The 20,716-nt window shown below is 45.1% G+C and overlaps 1 protein-coding gene across 1 annotated transcript in view; it reads right to left on the bottom strand.

The window, feature by feature from the left end:
- Positions 1 to 20,477, bottom strand: part of glceb (glucuronic acid epimerase b) — a 150,468-nt gene extending 129,991 nt beyond the window's left edge. Inside the window, exon 1 of the mRNA XM_034183058.1 lies at positions 20,296 to 20,477. The gene's annotated coding sequence lies outside the window, so the exon portion shown is untranslated. The remainder of the gene's footprint in view (positions 1 to 20,295) is intronic.
- Positions 20,478 to 20,716: the final 239 nt, after the last annotated feature.

Raw genomic sequence — 20,716 nt, 5'->3', positions numbered from 1 at the left:
GTCCAAAAGATACGCCCCCCACGACCATCATCCTGCAAAGAGAACGGTGTGGCCAAGTTCAGCTACCGAAGTAACTGATCGACTTTCAGACCCGGTTAAAAGCTAAATGAAGTGCTCAGAGCAGCCAGGAGAGAACTGGAGCTAGAAGGCTGAAAGCTCATTAAATCTAACCCACTCTTCTGGCCGCAAAGTTCAGGGTTTTTTGTTTTGTTTTGTTTTTTTTAAGGTGTGTAGGTGTGTTTATGGAAAACATTATGCACTGTGAGTACAATCATTGGAGCCAGCGTGCCTGCCCTCCATCCAGGACTTGTTACCTGCTTGCATCGTGGTCCTGGACCACGATGCAAGCAGGTAACATCTCAGGTAACATCTCTCCCACCCTCCCACCCTGGACACATCCTGTTTAAACACCTCCCCTCTGGTCAAAGTCACAGATCTCTGTACGTCCAAACAACGAGACACAGGAACAGTTTCTTTCCACAGGCCGTCACACTAATGAACAATTTAACCTGCCAACTTCAACCTTTTTGTCTGTTTCACACATTTTTTTTCTTTTTTCTTCTCTTCTTGCACATTTATTGTACTTGCACATTTCATTTGTACATTTTTTTACTGTGAATTATTCAGTACTTGGTGTATATTTATACATGCTGTACAGACAGAGGGCAGCTCAAACCAAAGTCAAATTCCTTACATTCTTGTGGATACTTGGCGAATAAAAAAATATTCAGAAAAAAAAAAAACAACAAAAAAAACGTGTGTTCCTCCTTTTACTCAAGTCATTTTTTGAACCAAACGGTCACCCCTAAAAATCGGACCACCTGCCTTCACTGTGCACGTGTCATTTCTGAGCGTCAGCAGCGATTCACTGATTATCACCTCGTTTCTGTTTCAAACAGCCTCCAGTCATCAGCTGTCTCAGCCACAGATATCTGAAGCTTTTATACAACAATCATTTCCACACAGATTCAGCATTATTTCATCATAAAAGACGGGGAAGTGATCAGAGCGCCACGATCTACACGAGCTGGTGCTGTGGCGTTCACTGCATCTCCGTCATTTCAAAGCATCAGTAGCAACTCACTAATAATCGCCTAATTTCTGCTTAAAACAGCCTCGTTTTAAGCCGAAATGAGGCGGACCAATTTTTTTATTTTTTTTTTGGGGGGGGGGGGGGGGGGTGTCGGTCTGCAACACTGGGAATGTACTTTCCATGAAAGAACATTTGCCACACGGTGTTCTTACACCCTCTTTCCTTGTAAAAACTGGAGGAGACGGCACGGAGAACAGCAGCGAGTTCCACACTGCAGGCCTAAAAAAGGGGGGGAATACACTTGTTTTTGGACTATATGCAACACAAAACAAGAACCATCAAGTAACAATTTCTGACTCAATCAGGGCTGTGATATGAAAATTGTGAAATCCAAGGAAAATTCACATGTGGTCAAGCCGGGGTTTAGGGCCTGTGGGGCCCCAGAAACCAAATTATTTTAGCATCTAATGATACATTTTCAGCATCTCCTGGAAGAAAAAAAATCTCAAAAGAAGTGCATATTTAAATGATCCTAGACTCAACCTTTCATCTGAACCTTCAATGATCATGTTGAAATAACAGAATATGACGTGGAAGTAGGACCTAGAATGATTTTCCTTTTAACTGTAAACCAAATTATGCATTAACTCAGAACAATTAAACTACATGAAATTCATGAAGACTGAAAAGCCTGTTACAGCATTTCAAAAACCACAGCTAAAGCTTGTAGAATATTTGGAAAATCATTGTAAAATATCAATAACATACCTTATAGTAAAAAAGTCACATAATCTTGTGTAAATTCCTGTAGATCCATGTCTTTTTTCCAATGAAAGCAAGTCTAGATTCATAAAAAGTCACATAATCTTGACTAAAATTATGTTTTAACAGCACAATGTTTATTTTCCAGGGAGAGAAAAATTCTTACCGTGTTTCTTGATGGCACAGTTTGCTTTTCCTGTTTCTTTTATCTTTCATGTGTGTTGATGAAGCCAGCGACAATTCCATGGATTCTTGTCCTTGTCAAACTTTTTCAAATCATCTTTCTCGCCATCTTCGCTCCGTGACACAGACATGCTGCAAAATTTTTCTTTTTTAAAAAAATGAGAGCTCTAAACGTTTGTGATGTCCACATGCTTCATTTAGCTTAAGCGTCTTACAGGAGCCACACAGTGTCGCCGCAGCAACCAACCAGTCCTGCTTTACGACAACTGTCGTAACAACTACGCTTTGAGTGGCATTTTTCCTCCGCGAAGTTCCGCGGATCCAAGGACACAGATTTGTATCTGTAACACACAGATCAGTGTCCGCAGACTTATAAAACTTACACAATGTCATTAAGAAAAAAAGGAAACGCTTTGCAATAGGCATTTTAAAAACTCAGTGATGATCACCATTACAGAGTACAACACTAACACCCACCCAACCCCCCTTCCCATGATGAAATCAGCGGAATTCCTTGGATCCGCGCAGTTTTCACAGCCCTGCTCAATCTGAAGTTTTAACTTCAAAATCTACAAAAAATAAATAAATAAATAAATAAACTAAACATTTATGTGACAGAATGCTTGTCTGCACCACAAAACAACATCTCCACTTTTATCTTCACCCTTTGTCAACACGCTAAAGGCTCAGCTGACAGCTCCACTGGCCGCAGACTCATTCTGCTGTTTCATAAAGGGCTAAGACCAAATCCAAATGGGTCATTTCATATGAACTCAACCAGAGGTCCCATGGTGTCCAAGTCAGATTTGGCTTTAAAAAAATAAATAAATAAAAAATATTGGTGCCTCTACATATATAATAAACATGCAAAAATTTTAGGTGGAAAATCTTAAGGGTTTCTGAACTATGGACCTTTAAAAAAAAAAGAAAAAAAGTGTTGTGCATATGTTCCTGTGTAGCCAATTTCAGATACCAATATCAATTTTCAGGGGGCCAGTGTCAGTCAACAATCACTTACAACAGGCCACTGATGCAGGACATCTTCAATTTGAAGACAGGATTATCTGCAGGAGGAAACCTGACTCTGCAAAGGTCTTAATTTAGAAGTTAAGGGACTCTAAAAATGGTCCCAGCTGAAAAATTCACTGTTTTTGACTGGAAAATTCACTATGTGGGCAACTACTCATGGTCATGAAACCTTTTCTACGTAATTGCACATATCTTGATATCTTGGGAGGTTTTCTTTACCACTGTCGCCTGTGTGCTTGCTCAGGGGGTTGGTAAGGTTAGACCTTACACATGTGAAGCGCCTTGAGACCGCTTTGTTGGGATTTGGCGCTATACAAAAAAAAAAATAATAAATTGGAAAAAACAAAATTAGTATCTTACAATAATTTGCTCAAAAATTCATCTTGTTTTCTCACCTTCATATTTAAATATTTTTTCAGGGAGTCAGGTTTTTCTACAAATCAATGACTGATGTCATCCAAAAACTTAGACTTGCCAGCAAGATTAAAAAAGCAGCCAAGCTAACTGGTACAAGGTCCCACTATTCCTTTATCCAAATTTCAACAAACTCATTGAAAATTAAAGGATATGATCTGGTGTTCTTGGCACAGAGCAGCCACCATCTGAGGTGGATAATGATGAATTACAATCAGGAAAATATAGTTCATGCATTTATGATAAGGAATGGTTTGTAGGTTGCATTACTGATCGGTCGGCTGAAAATAGCAATGTGTTCATCAACTTAATGAAGCACTTGAAGACTGGACTTCTCTCATGGCCTGCTTCTGATCGCCAGAATGCCTGCTGGGTGCCGTTCCAGAACATAATATGAGTTGTGTCTGCACCTGAGCTCCAAGGACAAAGTGCAAGGCTTTATAAACTTCAGGGTTCTCCCCAGACAATGGAATAACGGTGCTGTGCCATTGTACTCTCGTCAGTGCCGTTATACTGTGGTGTCATCTCACAATGTTTTTTTGATTGACAATATATTCATCAACCTTCCTCAAAGTCATTTAAAGATATCAATCATGACTCACCTTTCCGCTGATTAAAGTCGCTAACCGGGACTCTTGTCTGTTGCTGCGGACAAGAGAGAATCATCCTTTTCACACTGGACAGTTTTCATTCGTTCCTCATTAACGTGCTCTTTTATTGGGCAGCACACAACAGCTCTTGACCATTATCTCCCACTTCAGTGGTTCATAAACTAAAGTTACGGTCCTTTATGTAAAGGAAATTTTTTTAAAATAATATCTTTGTGTGTTGCTGTAGAACTTGACTGATTAAACATCGTTCCTCCAAATGCTGCCGCTGTTACCAACTGTTAACGACGGCGCATCTCTCTTCCGGGCCGCAGCTTGCCGACAAGCTGAAGTTATGGTCCCTCGTGTAAAGGAAAAACAATAATAATATCCTCCGTGTGTTGTTTTTCTGACACGTCACTGATTAAGCACTTTTCCTCCAAATGACTCGTTCCCTGCCGCTGCCACCATCCGTTAACGTCTGGTACTGACTGCATCCTTCCTCTGGGCCGCAGGTCCAAATGAGCAGACCCTCTGTCTACCTCCCCTCTCAACTTGCTCCTGCAGCTCTTCTGGTCTGGTTCTGAATGTCCAGGTGTTCACTTGCTTCGGCCTGTCTGCTGGAGCATGTTTGAAGCCCAGTTGCAGTAGAAAATCAGAATAGAATGAGAAAAGGGCTTTTATTGTCGTGAATACAATGAAGTTTGTCCTCTGCATTCAACCATCCTAATTAATTAGACACAATCTAACCACTAGGGGCAGTGGGCAGCCACTAAGGATGGGTACCTTTCACATTTGAACCGATACCCGGTATCTGGGAATCGATACCCGTACGCAACGATACCAATTTTCGGTACTTTTATGAGTTTTGTTTGAAGTAAAATCTCAAAAGATTACACTTTAACAGATTTCTGAAAGTATATACTTTAACAAATATGTCAAAACAACATGTAATTGTTTGTCTTGTAACAAGGCAACTGTTTCATAAATTCCTTGAACATAGAAACTCTTAACTACACCTAAGCAGTGTTTTTCTTTAAAATACACAAATTAAAACCAAAAGGGGATAGACTAAAAATAAATAAAAGTGTACTTTTTATAAATTACAGTGCAACAAACTAAAAATAAAAGTGAGGTACACTTTTTTGCAATGAACTACATTTACTGTAGTGTTTCGTTGTTCCTTGTGCAATTTTTTTTTCAAGAACACAAGCATATCAACTTTTTCGGGCAAGAGCCGAGCCCGCTCCACACATGCTAATGTTATCTAAACACTACGCTTTAGCGTTTCTTACCTGCAGCAGACGACGATGACGAAGCGGTTGTAAGCGTATCTTCTCCAGCGATGCTGGCTGCAGATGACGAGTCGCTAGCGGTGCCGAATTCAGGAGCTGATCTGACTTGCAGGCAGTCAAAAATTGTGCTCTCTACAGCGCTGAGAAATATCTTGTGCTTAATCAGGTGCTTCCTCAGATTAGATGTATTTCTGCCGCTGGCCTTGCATTTTGCCTGACAACTATTGCAGCAAAAGTAATCTGCATCGCATTTAGAAAAGTGGATCCATACTTTCGAGTGCTCTCTGTCAGCCATGCTACTTTGTTTATGAACCAGCAGCTGCTGCTTCTGACATCTTTAAGCTATCCATGGTGCGTTCATGTTCAGCATGTAAAATTGTCCACTATCCCACTCTCTCAAGCATAATGGTGCTTTTAAGTACCGAAACATGGTACTGCTTGATTTTATGTGAACAGATATCCGGTAGTACCGACGGAATTCGGTCAGTACCAAAAAAAGTACAGAAGAGGCAGAGAAAGGAGCATACCCTAAATAAGCATGTTTTGATTGTGGGAGGAAACCGAAGTGCCTGGAGGAAACCCACACAGACACAGGGAGAACATGCAAACTCCACACAGAAAGGCCGGGAATCGATCCCATGACCTTCTTGCTGTGAGGCACCAGTGCTAACTACTAATCCACTGTGCCGCCACTAACAAACTCTCTTACTACAAGAAAACACCAGTAACGTGATGGTGACAACACACTGTTTGCGAACTCCTCATCAACAAAACTATCCTGGTACTAGTAACTCATTTTACAAGTAAAAACTCTCCATTTCTGTTGAAGTTTGCTCAAACCCCGACAGTGTGAAGGCATGTGTGAAACGCACACATTCATCAATGCGGACATGGTGCCACTGTTGCCATGACAATCACATCATGCCATGGATAACTTCCCTGATCGATTTTATTTATTAAGTTCAATGTAAGTACATAATATAAATACATTAAAAATACATGGATGACACAAGAAAGTGAAAGCACTTATTTCCATTGTGGTCCAATATGATTTCTACAGAAGGAGATGAGGCAGAAACATTCAGCTTTGGCTCAACTTGCAACAACTGAGGGCAACGATGAATAAAAGAAGAACTGACTGCTCATTGAAGTTCTATTAATCTCGTCAAACAGGTGGAATATGCCGGAAAGCTGCGCATGTTGGCAAAGCCACAAATGGAGGAACAAGGTAGACAATATTTCCTTCCATAAGTAAGTGGTTTTGGTTCTTCTTGTCACTTTGTCCTTGACATTTGGTTGATAAACAGGTGCATGTTTCCTGCCCGTGTCTGTGTCGCCCAAGGACACGGACCACACTTACACACACCACTCACACACAGAGATGTGCACACACACCACTGACTTCATGAATGAAATTCCTCAATAAAGGATAATTGGGTAAATATATATAATATTTCAGCTTAACAGCGCAGATCCGTGTAACTTTCAACACTAATATTTGGGAATGTGTGTGTGTGTGTCAGAATTAAGTTTAATACTTTCCTGACATGATTTAATGTTAATTAATTTTAATGGCTCGATATCCAGGTCAGAACAGTATTTTAACACGTATTTTGCGAGTGTTTTTTTGAGTGTGTTCAGTCGCAAATCCCCATTGAAAATGCATTAACATCCAGGAACTTGGTCAATATTTTGCGCAGTTAGGAGGCGTCATGTCGCTGTCCATGAAGGGACATTGGTGTTTAGTGGGCAGCATTGGGAGTCCGGACTCTAGTAGTCATATATAACCTCTTTGTTGTTGCCTCCCCTTTAAGTTGTATTTTTAGAGAAGACTGAAGTTGCAGGAAATGGCCTCCATGCCAGAGCTTCCTCCAGAAGAGGACCTACCCAATGTGTCTAGACAGACAGAGCGGCGTCAACTCAGAACATGGTGCCATTTTGGTTCCAACTGCACTGAACTACTGAATGAACGTTTAATGTTTTCAACATTTTTACAAATCATTTAACCACATACAGCAACAGGTGCTATCAAAATAAATATAAAAATAGTTAAGCTATCAAACTTACAATTTCTGATGATCAATGATCTATTTAATTAATTTAAAGCCTGATTTATGCAGCTGCAGCTCTGTAACTGTGCCATGCAACAACGTGCATGACAGTTTTAAAGCTCTCCGTCTCTGGATTTTGCTTTATTCGGAATTAATTTGACCCTCAACAAGCTTTTTTCTACAATCATCACCTCCCAATCAAAGCTAAGTTGGACATTTCCTCTTTAATTGACATTGTGCTGTAAAACTGCTGACTTTCTGATCCATTTGTCATCAGTGTGCGCACTGTAAAAACTATTATAATATGATGGCAGACAAAGCAGTGACAGCTGAAAAGTGTCAAATCACAGCTGGCTGTGATTTGACACTTTGCTGCTTTCACTACTTTGTCTGACGCACACGTCCAGGCTGCGGCTCTGAGCCTGAGTACGGTGTGAAAAAAATAAACAGTCGGGCTTTAATCACCGAAATGACTCCGGTCCTACATGCAAGGGGTTTAATAGAAATACAATGCGATCGGACAGGACATTTTATTCAATGTGAGCGAAAAAGCCGTACAAAATCCGTTATATACAGTGTTTATTACATGAAAAACAATCCAAAAACTTTGGGACTTTTTTTGTCCAGTGGCTGCAAATATCTGGTTTATACGATGACAGTTTAGGTGAGTTTTACTGTACATGGGACTGAACAGTAAATTTACCTCTCAAAACTGATGATGAAATCACTTCCATCCCACACGGCTGACTTTATTTTCCCAAATTTTTCTTCTGTTCTGAAGGGAATCTGTACATCTTGAAGCCCTTGTTGTGTCTATTTGTGCATCCAAATGCACAACAACCCGACATTTTCAGTGAATAAATAAATAAAATAGCTGGATTTACGTGTAGACACATTAACAGCGAACGCAATTTTGAACTCAAGATGGCACCAGGAGTAACGTGACCGATTTTTAATTTTTTTTACTTTTCGCCACTATCTAGGCATACTAGATCCCCCGGCTGATAATTGCCAACAGTACCGCGATACTAAATATTTCTGGGGAGAACCCTGTGGTTGCTCCTCATGACAACATTAATTCAACATTAAGCGCCTTGGGGCAACTGTTTGTTGTGATTTGGCGCTATATAAATAAAATTGATTTTGATTTGATTCAGAAGAAACTGCCATCCTGGGGCTGGGGCTCATGCACAAGCGCTTGGTGGTCAGGCCTTAGCCCACGGAGCCCAGCCCGGCCCAGCCCAGCACGAAAGAGCGATGTGGGCCCGCCCTTCTGTGGGTTCACCACCTGCAGAGGGGGCCATGGGGGTCGGGTGCAGAGAGGACTGGGTGGCGGTCGAGGGCCGGTGGCCTGGTCCGCATCTCACAGCCTCTGGCTGTCGGGACGTGGAATGTCACCTTGCCAGGTGGGAAGGAGCCTGAGCTTGTGAGAGAGATTGAGAGGTACGGACTAGAGATAGTCGGGCTCGCCTCCACGCACAGCTTGGACTCTGGTACCCAAATCCTGGAGAGGGGCTGGGCGCTCCACTTTTCTAGCATTGCCCACAGGGAGAGGCGGCGGGCTGGGGTAGCACTGCTTATTGCTCCCCAGCTCAGTCGCCATGTGTTTGATTTCACCCCGGTGAACGAGTGGGTCATGTCCCTACGCCTTCGGGCCGGGGACAAGTCTCTTGCTGTTGTCTCGGCCTACGGGCCGAGCGGTAGTGCAGAGCACCCGACCTTCTTGGAGTCCCGGGGAGGGGTACTAGATGGTGCTGGGGTTAGATAGTGCTCCAACTGGGGACTCCATTGTTCTCCTGGGGGATTTCAACGCCCACGTGGGTGGCGACAGTGAGACCTGGAGGGGGGGGGGGGGGGGGGTGAATGGGAAGCACGGCCTCCCTGATCTGAACCCGAGTGGTGTTCAGTTGTTGGACTTCTGTGCTAGCCACAGTTTGTCCATCACGAACACCATGTTCGAGCACAAGCGTGTTCATAAGTGCAGGTGGCACCAGGACACCCTGAGCCGGAGGTCGATGATCGACTTTGTAGTCGTATCATCTGATTCGGCCACATGTCTCGGACACTCAGGTGAAGAGAGGGGCTGAGCTGTCGACCAATCACCACCTGGTGGCAAGATGGATCTGCTGGGAGGAGAGGAAGCCGGTCAGACCTGGCAGGCCCAAACACATCGTGAGGGTCTGCTGGGAATGACTGGCAGAACCCTCTGTCAGCGAGGTCTTCAACTCCCACCTCTGGGAGAGCTTCTCCCAGATCCCGGGGGAGGATCGAGACATGGAGTCCGAGTGGACCATGTTCTCCATCTCCATTGTCGATGCAGCCGCAGGGTCTCTGGTGCCTGTCACGGCGGCAATCCTCAAACCCGGTGGTGGATGCCGAAAGTAAGGGATGCCGTCAAGCTGAAGGAGGAGTCCTACTTGTCTTTGTTGGCAGGTGGGACTCCAGAGGCAGCTGACAGGTACTGGCAGGCCAAGCGTGCTGCAGCCTGTGTGGTCGCAGAGGCAAAAACATGGGTCTGGGAGGAGTTCGAGGAGGCCTATCGGTGGGCCTCGAAGAAATTCTGGCAAACCATCCGACACCTCTGGAGGCAGAAGCAGCTCCCCACCAACACTGTCTACGGTGCGGGTGGGGAGCTGCTGGCCCTGACTGGGGCAGTGGAAGGAATACTTCAAGGATCACCTCAATCCCATCGTCACGTCTTCTGAAGAGGAAACAGCGACGGACTCATCCATTACCCAGGCGGTCAGAAAGCTCCTCGGTGGCAAGGCTCCTGGAGTGCATGAAATCCGTCCGGTGTACCTTAAGTCTCTGGATGTTGTGGGACTGTCTTGGTTGACACGTCTGTGCAACATCACGTGGTGGTCGGGGACAGTGCCTCTGAATTGGCAGACAGGGTGGTGGTCCCTCTGTTTAAGAAGGGGAACCGGAGAGTGTGTTCCAACTACAGGGATCACACTCCTCAACCTCCACAGTAAGGTCTATTCCAGAGTACTGGAGAGGAGAATTTGACTGATAGTCGAACCTCAGATTCAGGAGGAGCAGGGTGGTTTTCGTCCTGGTCGCAGCACAATGGACCAGCTCTACACCCTCCATCGGGTGCTTGAGAGTTCATGGGAGTTCGCCCAACCAGTCCACATGTGTTTTGTGGATCTGGAGAAGGCGTTCGACCGTGTCCCTCGAGGCGCCCTGTGGGGGGTGCTCCGGGAATACGGGGTCCTTTGCTAAGGGCTAGCCGGTCCCTGTACGACCGCAGCAGGAGCTTGGTCTGCATTGCTGGTAGTAAGTCAAGCCTGTTTCCAGTGCATGTTGGCCTCTGCCAGGGCTGCCCTTTGTCACTGGTTCTGTTCATTACCTTTATGGACAGAATTTCTAGGTGCAGGTACAAGAGACCGAGACGAGTTTCCTCCACAGGGTGGCTGGGGGCTCCCTTAGAGATAGGGCGAGTAGCTCGGTCACTCGGGAGGAGTAGAGCCGCTGCTCCTCCATGTCGAAAGGAGCCAGCTGAGGTGGCTCGGGCATCTTTTTCGGATGCCCCCTGGACGCCTCGCTGGAGAGGTGTTTCGGGCACGTCCCATCTGGAGGAGGCCCCGGGGAAGACCCAGGACACGCTGGAGGGACTACGTCTCGCAGCTGGCTTGGGAACGCCTTGGGGTTCCCGCAGAGGAGTTGGGGGTGGTATGTGTGGATCGGGAGGTCTGGGTGGCTTTGCTTGAGCTGCTGCCCCCTCGACACGACCTCAGATGAAGCGGAAGAAAATAGATGGATGGATGGAAACTGCCATCATTTCAACTATAAACTCATATGTTTTACCAGTATGGTACCCAGATCTCCATATGATTACCAATTTAGAACTCAGAGAGAGTAGGTAATGTCTTGTGCTGGGCGATATGACCTAAAATTCACATCGTATATCATGTAAAATTCATATTGAATAAACTGAATCCGTTCTCGGTAACAATATATACTTAAGTGTAAAAATTATAATGAAAGTGTTTCTGAATGGGTTATATAGTCCCTTAGCAAAGCTGCATTGATAAAAAATAAATAAATAAATAAAAAGATATAATGTAATTTTGAGAACATTTATTGTGCAGATCTCAAGACTCAAAATTAAAACTCAGCAGTTGTGTTTGTTTGCAAAATAGTGAAAACAAACACCATTTTTATAACTTAGAATGCAAATATAAATTGTAAATTTCAAAAACGTGTATGCATCAAAATAAAGTTATATATAACTATTTACATTAAAATGCAGGAAATGCTTCAGATGTTTTTTTTCTACAACTATGTGGATGCAATAAGATGCCACACAAATTATATTTGTGCCACTCAGTAAAACAATTCCTATCCAAAACAAGACCTCTGACTTGTATTGGACATGTAATTTTGAACACTGGAATGACCTCACACTTTCTCATTCCTGCATCTGTCCAAGTGGAAGCGGTTTTAGTACTTTTGTCTGTCTTTGGTGGCGTTTTGTCCAGAAAGTCCTCAGAGACCACCCACGTGGGTTGGTAATCCTGATTGGCTTAGGTCATGTGTTTCAGCCAATGAAAAAGGGGAAAGCGTGTTTTCTACTTCTCCTGCCCGGAGGAGGAGCTGAATGAGGAAATGAGACTTTTTGCTGCAGCTTTCTGCAAATACATGCACCAAATATGACCATAAAATCCACAACATAATGGAAATTACTAATCATAATTCACGTTATAGTCGGCCTATTAACAGAATTTAAAAAGTGGCATAGAGCATGAAATGCACACCGGTTTTTAACAAGTTCCTCCTGCTCCATGGTGTCTGTGCTTGCATCAACAAGCGTTATCGCGATTGTTCGGTGGAGTCCAAATTTATATCATTTACACCGTCTACCGCAAATACCGCGCACCCCTAGTACTGTCCACTTTTCTCTGAGGTGGAGAAGGAATACAAAATCAATATGAAGGAGCAGAGAAAAACTAATTTTTTTGAGCAAATGATTGTAAGATATGCACAGTTATGTATCAAAAGTTTCATGACCACAGGTAGTTGCCCACATGGTGAATTTGCCAGTCAAAAATTGGCCAAGAAGCCTCATTTTTTTTAAGCCAGAACCATTTTTAGAGTCCCCTAACTTTTAAATTAAGACCTCTGCAGAGTCAGGTTCCCTCCTGCAGACAGTCCTGTCCTCAAATGGAAGAAATCCAGCATTAAAAGGTTGTTGTAAATGATTACAGGCTGACAACGGCGCCCTGAAAATAGATTTTTACATTTAGGCACCTAAAAACATTGCTAATTTGGAGACCAATAACTCAGAAACTCAATGAGTTAGGCCTTTCCTGATGGCAGAATCTGAAAGCCTGGGCCCAAATTACCTACAAAAGCAAAATTCAGACAAATCTTTGCTTGTTTCAGAGATATTTGTATACAAAAGTGGCTACCCTGAAACATACACAATTCGCGAATGGCAAAAATAGGCACAACATCCATTTTTTTAAAGGCCCATAGTTCAGAAACCCTTAGAAATTTCCACATAAAACTTTGTACGTGTACATCACACATGTAGAGACACCAACATAATTTTCTTAAGCCAGATCTGAGTTGGTGGGTGACCTCTACGGATTTCTGGACGATGGTTGAGTTCATATAAAATGACCCAAATAAAACTATTTGCCAAGTACCATGGCTGATCACCAAAAGTCATGTCATCCACTATTTTCATTTTAACGTACACTGGCAGTGCATCAATAGCTTTATAAGCCAGCCTGATAGCAGGCATGTTAGTAAGCCGATTCAGTCCGGTTTTGCACTTTTTCTGGATCGCGGGGGATCGTAATAGAATGGTGACCTGTAAAGTACACTTAAAAGGAAAATACACTTGCACAAGATGAGAGCAGATGTTGTGTGCCATATTTTCTGCAGTTTTAGAGTGTCAGCAAATCAGCAGTGCTACAAAGTTTCAGCATTATCACAACACCCATTTGTGATTTAATTATTATAATACAAGTACAAAGAGCATTAGTGCAGAGCAGCCAGTGTGCATGGCATGCACATCACAATGAGGTGAACGTGAAGGCAGAAAGAAGCTGGTGGTGCAAAGACTTAATGGGTCAGGATAAATGCAATCTAATGCCTCTGCATTCCTCCTCTGTGCAGAATGTGTAGCAGAAAAATGACCAAAAGCATCACAAAAATAAATAAAAAACAACCATTTACCTCTAATAAAACAGGTGCAGCAACCTTCAGGCAGCACTGAAAATGTTTGTAGCAGAAACAAATTGTGACTAATGAGTCAGTATTTCAATTCCGAGAAGAAAACGGGATGAAAATTTTTTGTAATTTTCTGAGGAGTAAGTGTATGCCTTCAGTACACACCACCAAATCAAACAGCCCCCCACCCCTTCACCTGAAGCTAGACCGGCCCCTGTATATCCTTCAGGGAGCACTTATAATTAGGAATGAGACATTAGAAAGTCAAAATGTCACAGGAAAACACTGAAGCAGGCTGAATCTTGAGTGAGATGTTAGAAATGTGCAGTATTTGGTGTTGGTCTTAATGACAAGAAACTTGACACAACATGTGAACATTAAACTCGAGTCAAAGCAAGTCTGCAGAGAAGGTGAAAAATGTATTACCGGAAACAGAAACCCCCTTAAATGAGGTAAAAAGGAAAAGATAGCAACAGTTAAATCAACTTGCTTTGCTGGCTAGTTAACGAAAACACAAGAACATTCAAGTATTGGACAGACAAGTTCAGACAGATAGTCTACTTAACCAATGCCTTCACACACCTCTAAATTTCATGAGACAGAACAATTTTAATTCAGCTCAGTGGGACTACTTCTTAGTGAATGGATTCTGGAGTTAATCAGTCATATTACAGTGAGGAAAATAAGTATATGAACACCCTGTGATTTTGCAAGTTCTCCCACTTAGAAATCATGGAGGGGTCTGAAATTTTCATCTTAGGTGCATGTCCACTGTGAGAGACATAATCTAAAAAAAAAAAAAAAAAAAAAATCCGGACATCACAATGTATGATTTTTTTAATAATTTATTTGTATGTTACTGCTGTAAATAAGTATTTGAACACCTGTGAAAATCAATATTAATATTTGGTACAGTAGCCCGTCTATCCATCCATCCATTTTCTTCCGCTTTATCTGGAGTCGGGTCGCAGGGGCAGCAGCTCAAGCAAAGCCGCCCAGACCTCCCGATCCACACACACCTCCCCCAGCTCCTCCGGGGGAACCCCAAGGCGTTCCCAAGCCAGCCGAGAGATGTAATCCTTCCAGCGTGTCCTGGGTCTTCCCCGGGGCCTCTTCCCAATGGGATGTGCCCGGAACACCTCTCCAGCGAGGGGTCCAGGGGGCATCCGGAAAAGATGCCCGAGCCACCTCAGCTGACTCCTTTCGACGTGGAGGAGCAGCGGCTCGACTCCGAGCTCCTCCCGAGTGACCGAGCTCCTCACCCTATCTCTAAGGGAGCGCCCAGCCACCCTGCGGAGGAAACTCATCTCGGCCGCTTGTACCCGCGATCTCTTCTTTCGGTCATGAGCCAAATCTCATAGATGAGGATCGGAACATAGATCGATCGGTAAATCGAGCGCTTTGCCCCCCTACTCAGCTCTCTCTTTACCACGACGGTCCGATACAGCGACCGCATCACTGCAGACGCTGCACCGATCCGTCTATCGATCTCACGTTCCATCCGTCCCTCACTAGTGAACAAGACCCCAAGATACTTAAACTCCTCCACTTGAGGCAAGGACACTCCACCGACCTGAAGAGGGCAAAGCATCTTTTTCCGGTCGAGAACAATGGCCTCGGATTTGGAGGTGCTGATTTTCATTCCGGACGCCTCACACTCGGCTGCAAACCGCCCCAGTGCACGCTGAAGGTCCTGATTTGACGAAGCCAACAGAACCACATCGTCCGCAAACAGCAGAGACGAGATTCTATGGTTCCCAAACCAGACCCCCTCTACACCCTGGCTGCGCCTAGAAATTCTGTCCATAAAAATAATGAACAGAACCGGTGACAAAGGGCAGCCCTGGCGAAGGCCAACGTGCACTGGAAACAGGTTTGACTTACTACCGGCAATGCAAACCAAGCTCCTGCTGCGGTCGTACAGGGACCAGATAGCCCTTAGCAAAGGACCCCGGACCCTGTACTCCCGGAGGGACACGGTCGAACGCCTTCTCCAGATCCACAAAACACATGTGGAGTGGTTGGGCGAACTCCCATGAAGCCTCGAGCACGAGATCGAGCGTGTAGAGCTGGTCCAGTGTGCTGCGACCAGGACGAAAACCACACTGCTCCTCCTGAATCCGAGGTTCGACCATCGGTCGAATTCTCCTCTCCAGTACTCTGGAATAGACCTTACCGGGGAGGCTGAGGAGTGTGATCCCCCTATAGTTGGAACACACCCTCCGGTCCACCTTCTTAAACAGAGGGACCACCACCCCGGTCTGCCAATCCAGAGGCACTGTCCCCGATCGCCACGCGATAATGCAGAGGCGTGTCAGCCAAGACAGTCCCACAACATCCAGAGACTTAAGGTACTCAGGACGGATTTCATCCACCCCAGGAGCCTTGCCACCGAGGAGCTTTCTAACCACCTCGGTGACTTCTGCCTGGGTAATGGATGAGTCCGCCACTGGGTCCCCAGTCTCTGCTTCCTCTTTGGAAGACGTGACGATAGGATTGAGGAGATCCTCGAAGTACTCCATCCACCGCCCAACAACATCCCCAGTCAGGGTCAACAGCTCCCCACCCGCACCGTAAACAGTGCCGGTGGAGAGCTGCTTCCGCCTCCTGAGGCGTCGGACAGTTTGCCAGAATCTCTTCGAGGCCGACCGATAGTCCTCCTCCATAGCCTCCCCGAACTCCTCCCAGACCCGAGTTTTTGCTTCTGCGACCGCACGGGCTGCAGCACGCTTGGCCTGCCGGTACCTGTCAGCTGCCTCTGGGGTCCCACCTACCAACAAAGATAAGTAAGACTCCTTCTTCAGCTTGACGGCATCCCTTACTTCCGGTGTCCACCACCGGGTTCGGGGATTGCCGCCGCGACAGGCACCAGAGACCTTGCGACCACAGCTACGAGCGGCCGCATCAACAATGGAAGTGGAGAACATGGTCCACTCGGACTCCATGTCTCCAACCTCCCCCGGGATCTGGGAGAAGCTCTCCCGGAGGTGGGAGTTGAAGACCTCCCGGACAGAGGGTTCCGCCAGTCGTTCCCAGCAGACCCTCACGATACATTTGGGCCTGCCAGGTCTGACCGGCTTCCTCCCCTCCCAGCGTATCCAACTCACCACCAGGTGGTGATCGGTCGACAGCTCTGCCCCTCTCTTTACTCGAGTGTCCGAAGGTCAGATGATACGACTACAAAGTCGATCATCGACCTCCGGCTCAGGGTGTCCTGGTGCCACGTGCACTTACGGACACTCGTGCTCAAACATGGTGTTCGTGATGGACAAACTGTGACTAGCACAGAAGTCCAACAAATGAACACCACTCGGGCTCAGATTGGGGAGGCCATGCTTCCCAATCACCCCCCTCCAGGTCTCACTGTCGCCGCCTACGTGGGCGTTGAAATCCCCCAGGAGAACAATGGAGTCCCCAGTCAGAGCGCTATCTAGTACCCCTCCCAGGGACTCCAGGAAGGTCGGGTACTCTGCACTGCCGCTAGGCCCATAGGCTGAGACAACGGTGAGAGACCTGTCCCCATCCCGAAGGCGTAGGGACGCGACCGTCTCATTCACCGGAGTGAACTCCAACACATGGCGACTGAGCTGGGGAGCAATAAGCAATGCAACCCCAGCTCTCCGCCTCTCCCCGTGCACAACGCCAGAAAAATGAAGTGTCCAGCCCCTCTCCAGGAGTTGGGCACCAGAGCCCATGCTGTGCGTGGAGGTGAGCCCGACTATCTCTAGTCGGTATCTCGACCGCCACCCAGTACAGTAGTAGCCTTTGTTTGCAATTACAGAGGTCAAATGTTTCCTGTAGTTTCTCACCAGGTTTTCACACACTGCAGCAGGGATTTTGGTCCACTCCTCCATACAGATCTTCTCTAGATCTTTCAGGTTTGGAGTTTCAGCTCCCTCCAAAGATTTTCTATTGAGTTCAGGTCTGGAGACTGGCCAGGCCACTCCAGGACCTTGAAATGCTTCTTACGGAGCCCCTCCTTAGTTGCCCTGGCTGTGTGTTTGGGGTCATTGTCATGCTGGAAGACCCAGCCATGACCCATCTTCAATGCTCTTACTGAGGAAAGGAGGTTGTTTGCCAAAATCTCGCAATACATGACCCCATCCATCCTCCCTTCAATACGGGGCAGTCATCCTGTCCTCTTTGCAGAAGAACACCCCCAGAGTATGATGCTTCCACCCCCATGCTTCACGGTTGGGATGGTTTGCTTGGGGTTGTTCTCATCCTCTAAACATGGTAAGTGGAGTTGATTCCAAAAAGCTCTATTGTGGTCTCATCTGACCACATGACCTTCTCCCATGCCTCCTCTGGATCATCCAGATGGTCACTGGTGAACTTCAAACGGGCCTGGACATGTGCTGGCTTAAGCAGGGGGACCTTTCTGCCCTGCAGGATTTTAAACCATGACAGCATCATGTGTTACTAATGTAATCTTTGTGACTGTGGTCCCAGCTCTCTTCAGGTCATTGACCAGGTCCTCCTGTGTAGTTCTGAGCTTTCTCAGAATCATCCTTACAACACAAAGTGAGATCTTGCATGGAATCCCAGACCGAGGGAGATTGACAGTCATCTTGTGTTTCTTCCACTTTCTAATAAATAATCATAACAGTTGTTGTCTTCTACCAAGCTGCTTGCCTGTTGTCCTGTAGTCCATCCCAGCCTTGTGCAGGTCTACAGTTTTGTCCCTGGTGTCCTTAGACAGCTCTTTGGTCTTGGCTATGGTGGACAGGTTGGAGTGTGATTGATTTAGTATATGAACAGGTGTCTTTTATGCAGGTAACAAGTTCAAACAGGTGCAATTAATACAGGTAAAGAGTGCAGAATAAGAGGGCTTCTTAAAGAAAAATTAACAGGTCTGTGAGAGAGAATTCTTGCTGGTTGGTAGGTGATCAAATACTTATTTGCAGCAGTAACATACAAATAAATTATTAAAAAAAATACATTGTGATTTCTGGATTTTTTCCTTTATAGATTATGTGTCTCACAGTGGACATGAACTTAACATGAAAATTTCAGACCCCTCCATGATTTCTATGTGGGAAAACTTGCAAAATCGCAGGGTGTTCAAATACTTATTTTCCTCACTGTATGTCACGAGTGCAACAAACAACTATTCTGATAAAACATACGAAATTATCAGACCGAGGTACAGACTTCGCTAACACTCAGTTCGTACTTACACCTCTGATATTTTCCCGTACAAATCTCGTGCTCAGTTAATAATCCTTTCATATAAGCCGCATTTAATGGCAGCTGTGGTGACCAAGTGGTTTGTGTGCTTGGTTTCAGTGTGGAAGGTTCCTGGTTCAAACCCCACCCCTGCTACATTTCTCCATGTAATGTGGAGTTGCATCAGGAAGGGCATCTGGTGTAAAACCTGTGCCAATTCAACATGCAGACCCACCTGTGGTGACCCAGAGTGCAAGCAAGGGAGCAGCTGAAGGGACTTACGATAAGCTGCATTAGACACATAAATGTATTACTATCGTGAGTTTTGGACATCCAATGATATGTATTGAGTTTTGAGAAACAATATAGAGCCCTATTTTCTTAAAATGCACAACAAACAATTTGTTCTCAGACCAAAACACTGGCTCTCTTTGGAAATTCACCCCCCCCCCCCCCCCAACTTGAAGTGTTCACATTCATACTTTTACTGGATCTGACCATTCTCACAACAGACACATCAGCACAGATCAGAGATGATAAGATCAGATATGGGACCACATTTAAGCTGCTATGTAGCGCAGAATATCAGGTCCACCTTCAGCAGTGGACTGGAACGAAGTGAAATCACCTGCTGGAGTCAGTGGCTGCAAAGTAAACCTGCACCCTCTCAGCCCTTTCTGGAATAGTTTGGACACCACTGATCTAGAACATCTGCTGTGCGAGTCTGGAAGGAGCTGCATATAACTGGGAGTTGGATGGTATCTGATATAATTTCAAATTCCAAACTCTTCCAAATCTTTATTCAAGACCTTTTGTCCATTCCAGAGAAATTAAACTGAAACCTATTAGAGAGAGTGATTTGTGAGGTCACGAGGCAGCGGAGACATCAGCCAGACAGGAAGAGCACATCTTTGGAAGTGGTTATCAGTTTCATACTGTACAGAACACACACACACACAGAGACAGAGAGACAGAGACAGAGAGACAGAGACAGAGAGAGAGAGAGAGAGAGAGAGAGAGAGATATTCAGGACACTGCAGCTGATAATGTGAATGCAACCTGAGTCCACTTTAAATGGATTTCAACTGAAACGTTTTTAAAAACAGGTCCAGATCAGCGGTAAACACAGTTAAGAGGTTAAACTTCATTTAAACTGGTGGCAAAAAAACCACCACCTTTGGGTTTTCTTTATTTATTCTAAATAAGGAGGCGTTCCCTTGAGTTCTGAGAATTTTTTTTGTCAGTTTTATCCATTTTCCTGACATCTGACAGCACAGGTACAGGATAAGATGAATTGATTAGTGTGACTGACGATGAAGAAAGAAATAAAATGTGAATATTTGTGTCACGTCATCACCACGTTCAGTAAAAGAATGTTAACAGTGTTAGCATGCATGCTAACGGCAGAGTCAACAGGGAGCTTTGAAGTTGCAGCTTTACGCCTGTAGTTGACGAAACGCGGTCAGATTTCACAAAACATGACAGCAACATGAAACACGGACACCGAACGACGACTTTTAACTCTTTGTTTGGTCCCGTGTGTGTAAATAGTCAGCTAGCACAGACACACCGAACACTCACAGCCTCACCTGCACCAACAAAACCTCCGATCCGGAGCTGGAACCGGTTCCGATCGCTCAGGAGAAAGCGCAGTAGTCTGTCCCCGACGGTACCCTTAAAATAATCCGAGTTTTCCTGCAGACGGGTTCCAAAGAACTCAGACTGACCCGCCTCCTTCCAGCCACAACACTAACTGACCCACAATCCGCTTCTCACGGGGAACAGCACCAGCTATCGCGAGATGAGGCGCGAGGAGCGGGGGCGGAGATATCCTACAGCCAATCACATCGTACGTTTCATAGTTATATTTAAATAGATATATAAAATAGAATAACGTGTCTATAAAAGAGAATTTAACTTTATATTTAATCTTCTCTACAAAAAGGTATCAGGAAACCAAAACCTGTGATGCTAACAAGAAGATAAGATAAGAGACTTTGAAAAATACCT

This window comes from Thalassophryne amazonica, chromosome 2 (genome assembly GCF_902500255.1).
Source record: "Thalassophryne amazonica chromosome 2, fThaAma1.1, whole genome shotgun sequence".
NCBI classification, from domain to species: Eukaryota; Metazoa; Chordata; class Actinopteri; order Batrachoidiformes; family Batrachoididae; genus Thalassophryne; species Thalassophryne amazonica.
The sequence above is the reverse complement of the archived record's forward strand: the minus strand, read 5'-3'. Positions and strand labels throughout refer to the sequence as shown.